General features: G+C 41.6%; 1 non-coding gene across 1 annotated transcript; it reads right to left on the reverse strand.

Annotated features, from left to right (window-relative positions):
- Positions 1-8,350: 8,350 nt before the first annotated feature.
- Positions 8,351-8,486, reverse strand: LOC113928172. The gene has a single exon (XR_003521849.1). It is a non-coding gene; the product is annotated as a small nucleolar RNA SNORA44 (small nucleolar RNA).
- Positions 8,487-9,829: the final 1,343 nt, after the last annotated feature.

Raw genomic sequence — 9,829 nt, forward strand, 5'->3', positions numbered from 1 at the left:
TTCCTTACTAGGCCCCAACCTTGGCCTATAATGACTTGAACAAACATTAACATAGTTTCTAACAGCTCAAAGCCAAATCCCTAGGTTGACCTTAGCCCCTTCTAAAGCATCTGCCTGAGAAAACCCAAGGCTGCCAAAAGAATTTATTGTTTATTTCAGCCAACACCTGAAGATAGAACGGGCTACTGTCTCCCAGTTTCTATGGGAAGGTAGGAGCTTGACTTTAGTAACTGCCAGTTAGCAAACCCAGATGGGTTTCACATGGACACCCACCCACAGCCTCTGGCTTTTTGTAAGTTTTCACTTCCCTAATTCTACAGAGCCCTCACTTATTCTCCTCCCTATTCCTTCTTTCTCTCTTTAAGATGCCCACCACCTCTGTACAAACCAAAGTTCACACTGGACTCTTTTCCCTGTTGCAAGAGTATATTACTGTTTAAAATCTGCCCTTACCACTTTAATGTCTGTCTTTGATACTATTCAGCTGTCACCAAAAACAAGTTGATCAGGGTAGAGCCTACAGGGGGCTCACAGTCAAGTAACAGAAATAAGGCACACATAAAATAAATATAAACACAGCTACTATAGTATAGTGACAAAAAAGTGGTCCGGAGATTTTGGAGTAGAATGACAGAATTGGATCAAGAAAGGAGAAAGCAATGAGAGTGTATACATAGTTTAAAAAAGAGCAGGGGCACCTGGGTGGTGCAGTCCGTTAAGCCACAGACTCTTGGTTTCCACTCAAGTCCTGATCTCAGGGTCGTGAGATTGAGCCCCACATCAGGCTCCACACTCAGTGGAGACTCTCTCTCCCACCCTCCCTCTGTCCCTCCCCCTTCAAATAAATAAATAAATCTTTAAGAAATAAATAAAAAAGAGCAAAAGGTTACATCCAACCCAGTCCTGCCACAGATGGAAACCAATGATGTGCATGGATCTTATTTGAGCAACAGACAAGTTTAGCAAGAGTGGAGGGGTAAGGGTCATAAAGGAACAAAAGAGTATTGGGAGTTAATCCTGGCTGATAGAAAGTCTGTAACCCAGGGGAACACCTGCTTTGGGTTTAGTCACAGAGCATCCCACAATAGTTGCCATCCTGAGCTGCAATGGGCTCTTTCCCAACATGGCCGAGGACAGGATCTACACAATGTAAAGGGGAGACAGTGTGCAAGCCAGGAAAGGCTTTCCAGCCTCAGGTAGAGACCCTTGGGAGAATATTCTGAGCAGAAGCCCAGGATGCAGGGAAGAGGAAAAGCTGAATCAGACTCCCTGGGCATTCCAACCTGCAGCTTTTGTGCTGCATCTCACAACACAAAGGACCAGAGTCACTTGAAGTCAGTTACTTGAGGTCAGGATGCAGGTAGAGATTCAGTTTGTTTCCTTTTACTTTTCAGGGTTTCTTGTTATGGTTTTGCTGTGTTGTTTTGTTTTGCTACTGCCCTAGTTCGGTTGGCTAAGACCACAATCTGAAAACCTAGAGACTCGCCTGACCCAATAGCACAGCCTATGTTTATGTCACCTATAAACACTCCGACGATGGCTTTCGGAAGTCCCCAAGCCCTTCCAATCAATTGACTTCCGAATTATCTGTAAAACCATCTCCAGTGATTCCCTGGCTCAGATCTCCACTACACTGTAACCATCAAATGCAAGTTTCTTCATCGTTCCACTGTTTCTAGCTCTCCTCTCCACTCAATTCCAATGTGTCAGAGATCCTATCAATCATCTAAGACACAGATCTGATTTTGTCATATCTCTACTGAGAAACCCTCAGTGTCTCACCACACTACTTCACTGATAAACGTCAAGCCCACCGCACAGAGGCATGTGGCCCAAGAGCATTTTCTTTCTCACAGTCCATCACTCCTTCCCTCTCAGGCCAGCCCTGATCACCGAGAGCCCTCTCCTCCTCTCTTCTAAGCGTGAGAGCATTGCCATTTTTCAGTTATGCCAAGCATTTTCATTTCTCTGTGCCTTTGCCTGCATAGCGCACGCTGCCTCTGATTCCTTGCTCCCCACATGCCACCTCTGACCAGCACTCTTTACAGAGCCTTCAACACCAGCTCAAGTACTCCTTCCTCCCTCCGTGAACCCGTCCCGACTTCTCCAAGCAAAAGGAATTCTTCCTTCCAGTCTGCCCCAAAACGTCTCTCTATCGCCCTTCTTATTGCTTCACCCTTTACTTAACCCTGTAAATATACCATTTGTTTAAATGGTCTCTTTCCAGATTATAAAATCCTAGAATGTAGAAATGTAATTACATGTACAATTTGACCATAATGATTCTATTGCCACAAAATGTTTACCATTTGCTCATAGGTCTTCATCTTCTTTCCATATAGACCGTAAATTTCTTGGAGAGTTAAGTCATTTTGTTCCTTCCCTCTTTCACTTCAACCCTTACTATTGTGATGAACCTAGGTTATCCTTTTATCCGTGAAAGGTAAATTAGGGCTAACATTGGTAATTCTAAGAGCAAACAGTGGCAACCCAAGAAATACAGCTTACTGACTTCACAAGGGCTGCTTAGGCAACATTTATACTCAGGACCTGAACAGTAAGTGCCCTTTGTAAGTAGAAAAAAAGAGAAACCAGAGCAATGAAGAGCCTCCTTCTGTATGCTCGAGTTTATTGATAACCTACCATGTGTCCCACACTGATCTAGGCACAGGGGCAGAGCAGAGAACAAAACCACACAAAGGCCCTGCCATGTGTGGAGTCTCCAGGCCAGATGGGGAAACAGACAATAAACCAAGGCCTGTATGACATGGCCAGGTGGCAGCGATGCTAAGAAACAAAAACACTACCCACGACACTATTAACAATAGTATAAAGCTGGGTAAGGAGCCAGAGAGTGATGAAGGGCAATGATCATTTGCAAATGGCAATCAGGCAGGTAGTGCTCTCTAGGGGATGCTAACATTGCAGGAAATGCTGCCAGGAGGTCCCCCAAGGCCATCCTTGCCCCAGTCTGAGGAGCGAGTCACTGCGGTGTGCTTCGAGCCCAGAGCTTTGCCAATAACAGGTACATGGGATTGTTTAAGTGATAAAGGAAAAGAGCTTAAGATGTTAGTGAGGAAAGAGATGAATGGGTAAACAAATTAAAGTAGAGCCACAAAACAACATTACTTAATCCTAAATTGTGTTTTACAGATTTTTTTTTAATCTGGGAAAACAGGCTCAATAAAATGTGGCATAATAAACTATACATATGTATGCTCTCATCCAAAATATAATTATGTATGTACATCCGCAGAAAGTACACTAGGAGGAATATCACAAAATATCAAGTGGTTGTCTCTAGGTGATAGACTTGTAGGTGAACTCCATTTTTCTTATACTTTTTGATGTTTTTAAGTTTCTACCTTAAGCATGTCTCACATACACTTTTACTTTATTTTGTTGTGGTAGGAACACACTCTTGCCAAATCCATGCCCCATGTCCACTCAATTGCCAATTGTAAGCACTATGCACGTCCATGGTTAATTTAGACAAAAAGGCTTATGTTTTCAAAATTTCTCGTTTCAATCACTTTTGTTTTTCTGGGTAGCACTGGCACCCAGAATTTTTAAGTGTATGATACGATATTGTCAACTATAGATACAATGTTTCATCTGCTTTTTCATTTTCATTTTAAAAATAGTATGTATTAAAAATAATTCAAGCAGTACAGATGTGCATAAGGTAAAAAGGAAAAATCTCTGCAGCCCTTACCCACCCCCACTTCTCTCCTTCGAGCTTTCATACCCATTATCTGTCAACAGGTTTTCTGTGCCCTTAGAGGATTTGTATATGCAGGAAGAGGCATATATAGTATTATTCTTCACACATCCCCTCTGCATGGAATCATGATGTATATGCCTTAAGGTAATCTAGTCTTTTTCATTTATTTAAAAAAAAATACATTCCTGTGTCAGAACATAAAGAGATGCCTCATTCTTTTTCAGTAACTGGGTGGAATTCTCTTGTTTGTTGTCTTGTTCTCTAATTTATCACAGTGGATTGTTTCCAACTTTCTGCCATCGCAAAGGCTGCAAACCACAGCTGCCCGTAGTTCAAGGGTTTCTCGGGCCAGCAGTTATGTGATTGATGTTCATCGCATCAGAGACGACCAGTTCAGCACCTACATGCTGCCCTGACTTCACGGAGGCAGCCTACCCTTGGACTGATGGCATCTTCATACATCTGGCTTGACCACTGATTTCTCAGGTAAGACGATTTCTCTGAGTCCTTCAGCTATAGAGCCATTTCTGCGGTTGGCCGGAGTGTCTGCTATTGTCAGGGCAACATGTACACACCTGTGCTGTGTTCTCTTCTAGTTTGCACTGGGTACAGTATTGGAGAATACTGATATTTGTTATGCTCTGTTACAGCATCTTTCTCTGTCAGGACATGAAGCACTTTTGAGCCAATGCTACCCAGAAAAACAAAAGTGATTGAAACAAGAAATGTTGAAAACGTAAGCTTTTTTGTCTAAATTAACCGTGGAAGTACATAATGCTTACCATTGGCAATTGAGAGGACATGGGGCATGGATTTGGCAATGGTGGTAGCTGACATTATAGCCAGTTTCGTTCGGCTAAGCAGGATGCTCCTCAAGGGAATAAGGCAAAAATGGATTTTTTTGAATTTTTGAACTTTTCTGAACTTTCAGATACTTGTCTTTATCGACCTGCCTTGCTTAGAAAATTCCAGGTATCAACAAAGCTCAGAAATGTTATTTCCCTCTTTCCAGCTGAACCTGATAAGAACCAATCACAGTGACCACTTCCCTGTGGTTTCTAGAAACACAGTCACACAACTGAAGTTCTGGGTCTGGGCTCTGCTGAAGTGACCATGAGCAAAGTTTCAAAAAAGAAAAAAACGTGGAGGAGATGGTAGGTGATTCCCTTAATTTCATACTCCCTGAATGCACTAATCTCCACCCGTAGCCAATACTGTGGATTTAAATAAATAGGATTACAGCAACTGGGGATTCTGAGCATCTGACCAAATGATGACAAATTCTCTGAAAGTCATTTTTAAAGCCTGCATTTTTAAAGCCCGTGTTTAATAGGATAGCCTCTGGTCAGGTCAAAGTCTTATGAAATTCACAGCTCCTGGCACGAACTATCCTGCAGAAGAGTAATCAAATTATACATTAGGCTATTAAAATGAAAGCTTATGCAGTAGGATACTTTAATCAGAACTGGAAAAGTGGTGTGATTCCCTCCTCCTGGGCATTTGCCTTATTAATGAAATGTGGCCAAAGGTCCCATGCCGACCAGACACAAACGTCTAGATGTTGAGTAAATGTGTAACAGGAGGGAAACAGACAACTCCAAAGGTGACCAGGGTGCAAAGGATTGGTTGTTTAAATGTAAAATACACAAAATCTGCTAAGCAAAATTAGAATGAAAAACTAGGAATATGTATATGTATTTCTAGCTAAGATATATATGCATAAATTGTGTTTTTATAAACAAAAACGACAGGAAGGAAATAAAGCATCACTAGTGAGTTATGATGGGTAGTTTTGGTCATTTCCTTCAAACTTTAGCATTCTATAATTCAACTTTTCTACAATGAATCTATATTAGTTTTATATACCGAAACACATACAAAAAGGAAGTCTTTTTTTTTTTAACTAAACAGATGCTCAACCCAAACAGCTGGAATCAGTGCATATTTAAAAGCAAAAATAAATAAATTTTTAAAGATTAAAACATAAATAAAAGCAGAATTCAACACTCCCTGCTATAGAGACCTTATCATGATTCTTAGCCAAAGCTTACTGGGATGGGGCAGAGGCTTTGGCAGAGAGATTGTGGGAAGTCTGGTTTGACTCATGTTTCCAATAACCCTCCTCTATCTGAGACCAGCAAAGGCAGGCAAAGACAGGTGCTCCTGCTTGATGGTTAAATAATGATCAAATTGAAATCAGTGACTCAGCAGCTCTATTAGGAGGACACAGAATCACACCTCCTGATCTCAGTCTGCAACTGATGATAAACATGTCATTAGAAGCCAGCCTCAGAATTATTAAATAAAGCAAAGATGCTGAAAATAAAACAGTTTTTCTTCTCCAACAAAGAAAAAGAGCCAAGAGAACCATGGACAAGACTCTTAATTGTTCTGATCCTAGAGATGTGAAAAAATATTGCCAAACTGGAAGACAAGAAGCATCTGGTTATTTTGCAAAGAGAAAAGTCGACTACAAAAAAACAAGGAAAGGACATAAAGGTACATGGATTGAAGCATTCTTGGTCAGAAAGAGCAGGAGCTGATGTAGTGCTTGATACTTGCTGGAGTGTGTGTCTACTCTGAGGCAATGGTTGAATATTTTAAGGAAAAGTTAAAAATACACTCTGTATCAGGCTCCACCAGGCATGAACTTATAGAGACATCTATGTATGTGGAAGGAAATAACAGCTAGTTTACCACACAGCCTGGCTATCACATACCACTTACTGAAGAACCTACCGCCAATAGGAAGAAAACACATCTTTGTTTTTATCAAATAAACTCAGGAAAATAGTACTAAAAAAACCTATGAGTTTCAAAAGAGGTTTGTCCCAGTGCTTACGATGTCCACTGCAATGGGTTTTTTTTTTTAAATATTATTTATTTGAGAGAGAGAGAGCACCTGAGCATGAGGGCTGGGGGGTGGAGGGCGGAGGGGGAGAAGGGCAGAGAGAGCGGGAGAAGCAGACTCCCCACTAGGCAGGGAGCCTGACACGGAGCAGGATCCCAGGACCCTGAGATCATGACCTGAGCTGAAGGCAGACATCTAACCCACTAGGCCACCCAGGTGCCCCAACTGCAGGGTTTAAAAAGGCTGCCCTCATCAGCCAAGTTGCCTTGGGGCTGACCAGCCTAAAGAGAGCCTAAACTATGGTGTTTCCATTAGAGTGTTCAGGAGCGGAAGAGACTGCCTAAGTATGTATACCTCCAGTCTGCAAGTGTAGACTACAGTAAGTTGAAATCTGCCAAATCATCTTTGCCCATCTTTTTCTTAGCTGTTTATATGCATGGATTTTCACTCATGCATCTGTTGGGGAATGTCATCAAAAAGACATGATTGCCTATTGACCTGTGAGCCAGACCCAGACACTCAGGGCTTTCCCCACTTCCCCTGTCCTTGGGATGTGGGTTCTGCTTGCCTTTCCTGCTCCCAGAGGCAGCTCCAAGGACACAGCCTTGAGATAGTGATATGGTTATTGAGAACATTGACACTGTATACATGACTGCCCAGTTAAGGCCACCTTATAAACTTTTAAGATTTGGCTGGTGGGTGTGAGCCACAACTGTGCAGTATGATGACTGTTGTATTATTAGATTACCAATTTTTCTTTTCTGAAAATACATTTGAGCATCACATCTGGGGAAACTACAACTTGAAGGGAGCCAATCTCATTTATTTTCCAAAGATGGAAGCAAAAACTGAATTACCCTCGTTATGCCAAGTGGTCATTATTGGTTGGGTTTGTTGTTTAAATTTTGTCAAGAAAATAATCCCATTTCACTCATTGTGACTTTTGGGTCATTAGGGAAGCAGGGATGAGTCCTGGTTCTGATAACCTGTGTGCCTCTCTAACTTAACGCCATGTGAGAGGCTCCATTCCCAATTTCTGAATCAAGCTGAATTAACCCCAAGCTGGGGCACAGGAAACCATTATTTGCAAAGATTACTGTTACCATTTAGAAATAGGGACACTACCTAAATTTCATTTAGAGAAAAACTATCCACCTACAAAAAACTGTCTTGACAAATCAGTCCTGGTTTGACTAATCATTTTGGCTTTTTAAATGAGTGTTAGGCAAGGTGGACAGGTGATGAGCCAACACTGCACTGTGGATACATATATGTGTTTATAAGCTATTAGAACAGACCATGCTGTGTACAGAATTATAAGCTATTAGAACAGACCATGCTGTGTGCAGAAATGTTGCTTTGAAACAATATTTGCAAAACATGCAAACTTCTGTATCTGTATTTGGAAAAAATAAAACCGGTTTTTGTTGCTCAAGAAAATTTTTTTTTCTCATTTTGCTGCAATCCAAGATAAGCCTTGTAGGCAACTCCCCTTTGTGTATTAAACCGGCCACCTACAAACCCGCAGTGGCCTCCAGTTTCCTCCCTCTCTCCCTGCCCTCTGAGTACAGAGGCTGGTTTCAGATTTCACCAGGGGAACTCCAGGATGGTGAACCAATAGCAGCACCCCATGCCATCCTCCCAGAAGGAATTCACCAAGATTTTCATATTCTAGTCACTACAATTGAGTGCACAAAGTCGACATTTATTAAATACTTCTGAACTTGATCATTTCAATGAATATTTTTGACATTTAAGGGGGGAAAGTGCCCTATTTTCTCCCCTGAGCTGTTCTAGCAGCTGCAGGTAGGTATTACACAGACCTGTGCTATCAAAGTCTCCTGGGGTTGCTCTCCAGTGCTGTTGAAGATTCCATGGCCATAGCCAACCACAGCCCTTGGAAACATGCTGAAAAATGCTTTTTAATAAAAAAAAAAAAAATGTATCCTAACCATCACAGCTTGCCCTTAAAGGGCTATAATCTTTTTCTTCTTCAGGTCTTGATGGCTGCTATACCTCTCTTATGAAATATTGTATTTTACCTTTTATTATTGTTTTTGTACTTCCATCATCAAGCTGAAAGCTCTTTGAGGCAAGATTTGTCTTACTCATCTTTTTTCCCCCTTGTCTTACTCATCTTTGTATGATCTCTAACATTTAGCAAGTGGTAGGAACTCTGGAAATATGTGTTGAGATTAATTAAATATGATAATTTGGCATCAACCATATGAGTGATACTGTCCTACGTAATTGGTACAAAATATCCAAAATTGCATTCATTATATCATTCACATCTAGCAATCAAAAGCCTGTTCATTGCCCTCCATTTTTAATGGCTAAAGTCACTAACATCCTCTCAGATACCTATCACCCTCACCGATTCTCTCCAGCAGCCACCCAGTTGTATTGTTTCTCCTTGTGCAATTTCTCTTCCCTCTTCTCATTTCTTCTGTCCTGCTATAGGTCTAGTATTTCCTAACAGGTTCTGTGGAAGACCCGCCTAATTTGTCTTGGTCCTCCCTGGTGAACCCTTCTCACCGCCACCAGGGAAACCTCTCTCATACAGATAACTCTTTATTTTTCTTCTGCAAAAACTTCAAAACATTCTCAGTTACCCAAAACCTAAATGGCTTCTCCAAGGCCCTCTACTCCTATCTTAACCAGGCCTAATTTCCAGCTTATCAGTTTACCAGCCCCACCCTCAAGCAGGCCCTTTGCCATTCTAGGTCTTCGCCCAGACAGTTCCCTAAAATTTCTATTGAAATTCAGATTTATGTAGTGTCGAGTTTAACAGAAAGAGAGACAGGGAGGTACCTGGAACTTCTTCAGCTATCAGCAGTCATGCATTTCTTTAGCTGTAAGAGTGCAGAAGAACTAAAGCTGGAGATACTCAACATCTCTCCTATGCTATACACCATGCAGGGATCAAACTCCTCGAGAGCAAAACAATGAAGGTACATTTTGACTCTGCAAGGGCAGGGATTTTTGTCTGTTTTGTTCCCTGATTTCCCAAGTTCTTAGAACAGTGCCTATCACATAGCATAAACTAAATAAATACCCATTAAATGGGGGAAAACATCATCAGGCATATTGTATATGGGAGAAATTGGAGTCAAGATGCTTTTCATGTGTGCCCCCTCGGTACCTGACAGTGCATGAACCCTGGGGACACAATAGGCATCAGGAAACCATGTCCCACTCTTGAGGAGCTCAGAGCTCATGAAAGGAGACCAGCATCGAGGGGTTATTTGGAA

This window comes from Zalophus californianus, chromosome 7 (assembly GCF_009762305.2).
Source record: "Zalophus californianus isolate mZalCal1 chromosome 7, mZalCal1.pri.v2, whole genome shotgun sequence".
Taxonomy (NCBI): Eukaryota; Metazoa; Chordata; class Mammalia; order Carnivora; family Otariidae; genus Zalophus; species Zalophus californianus.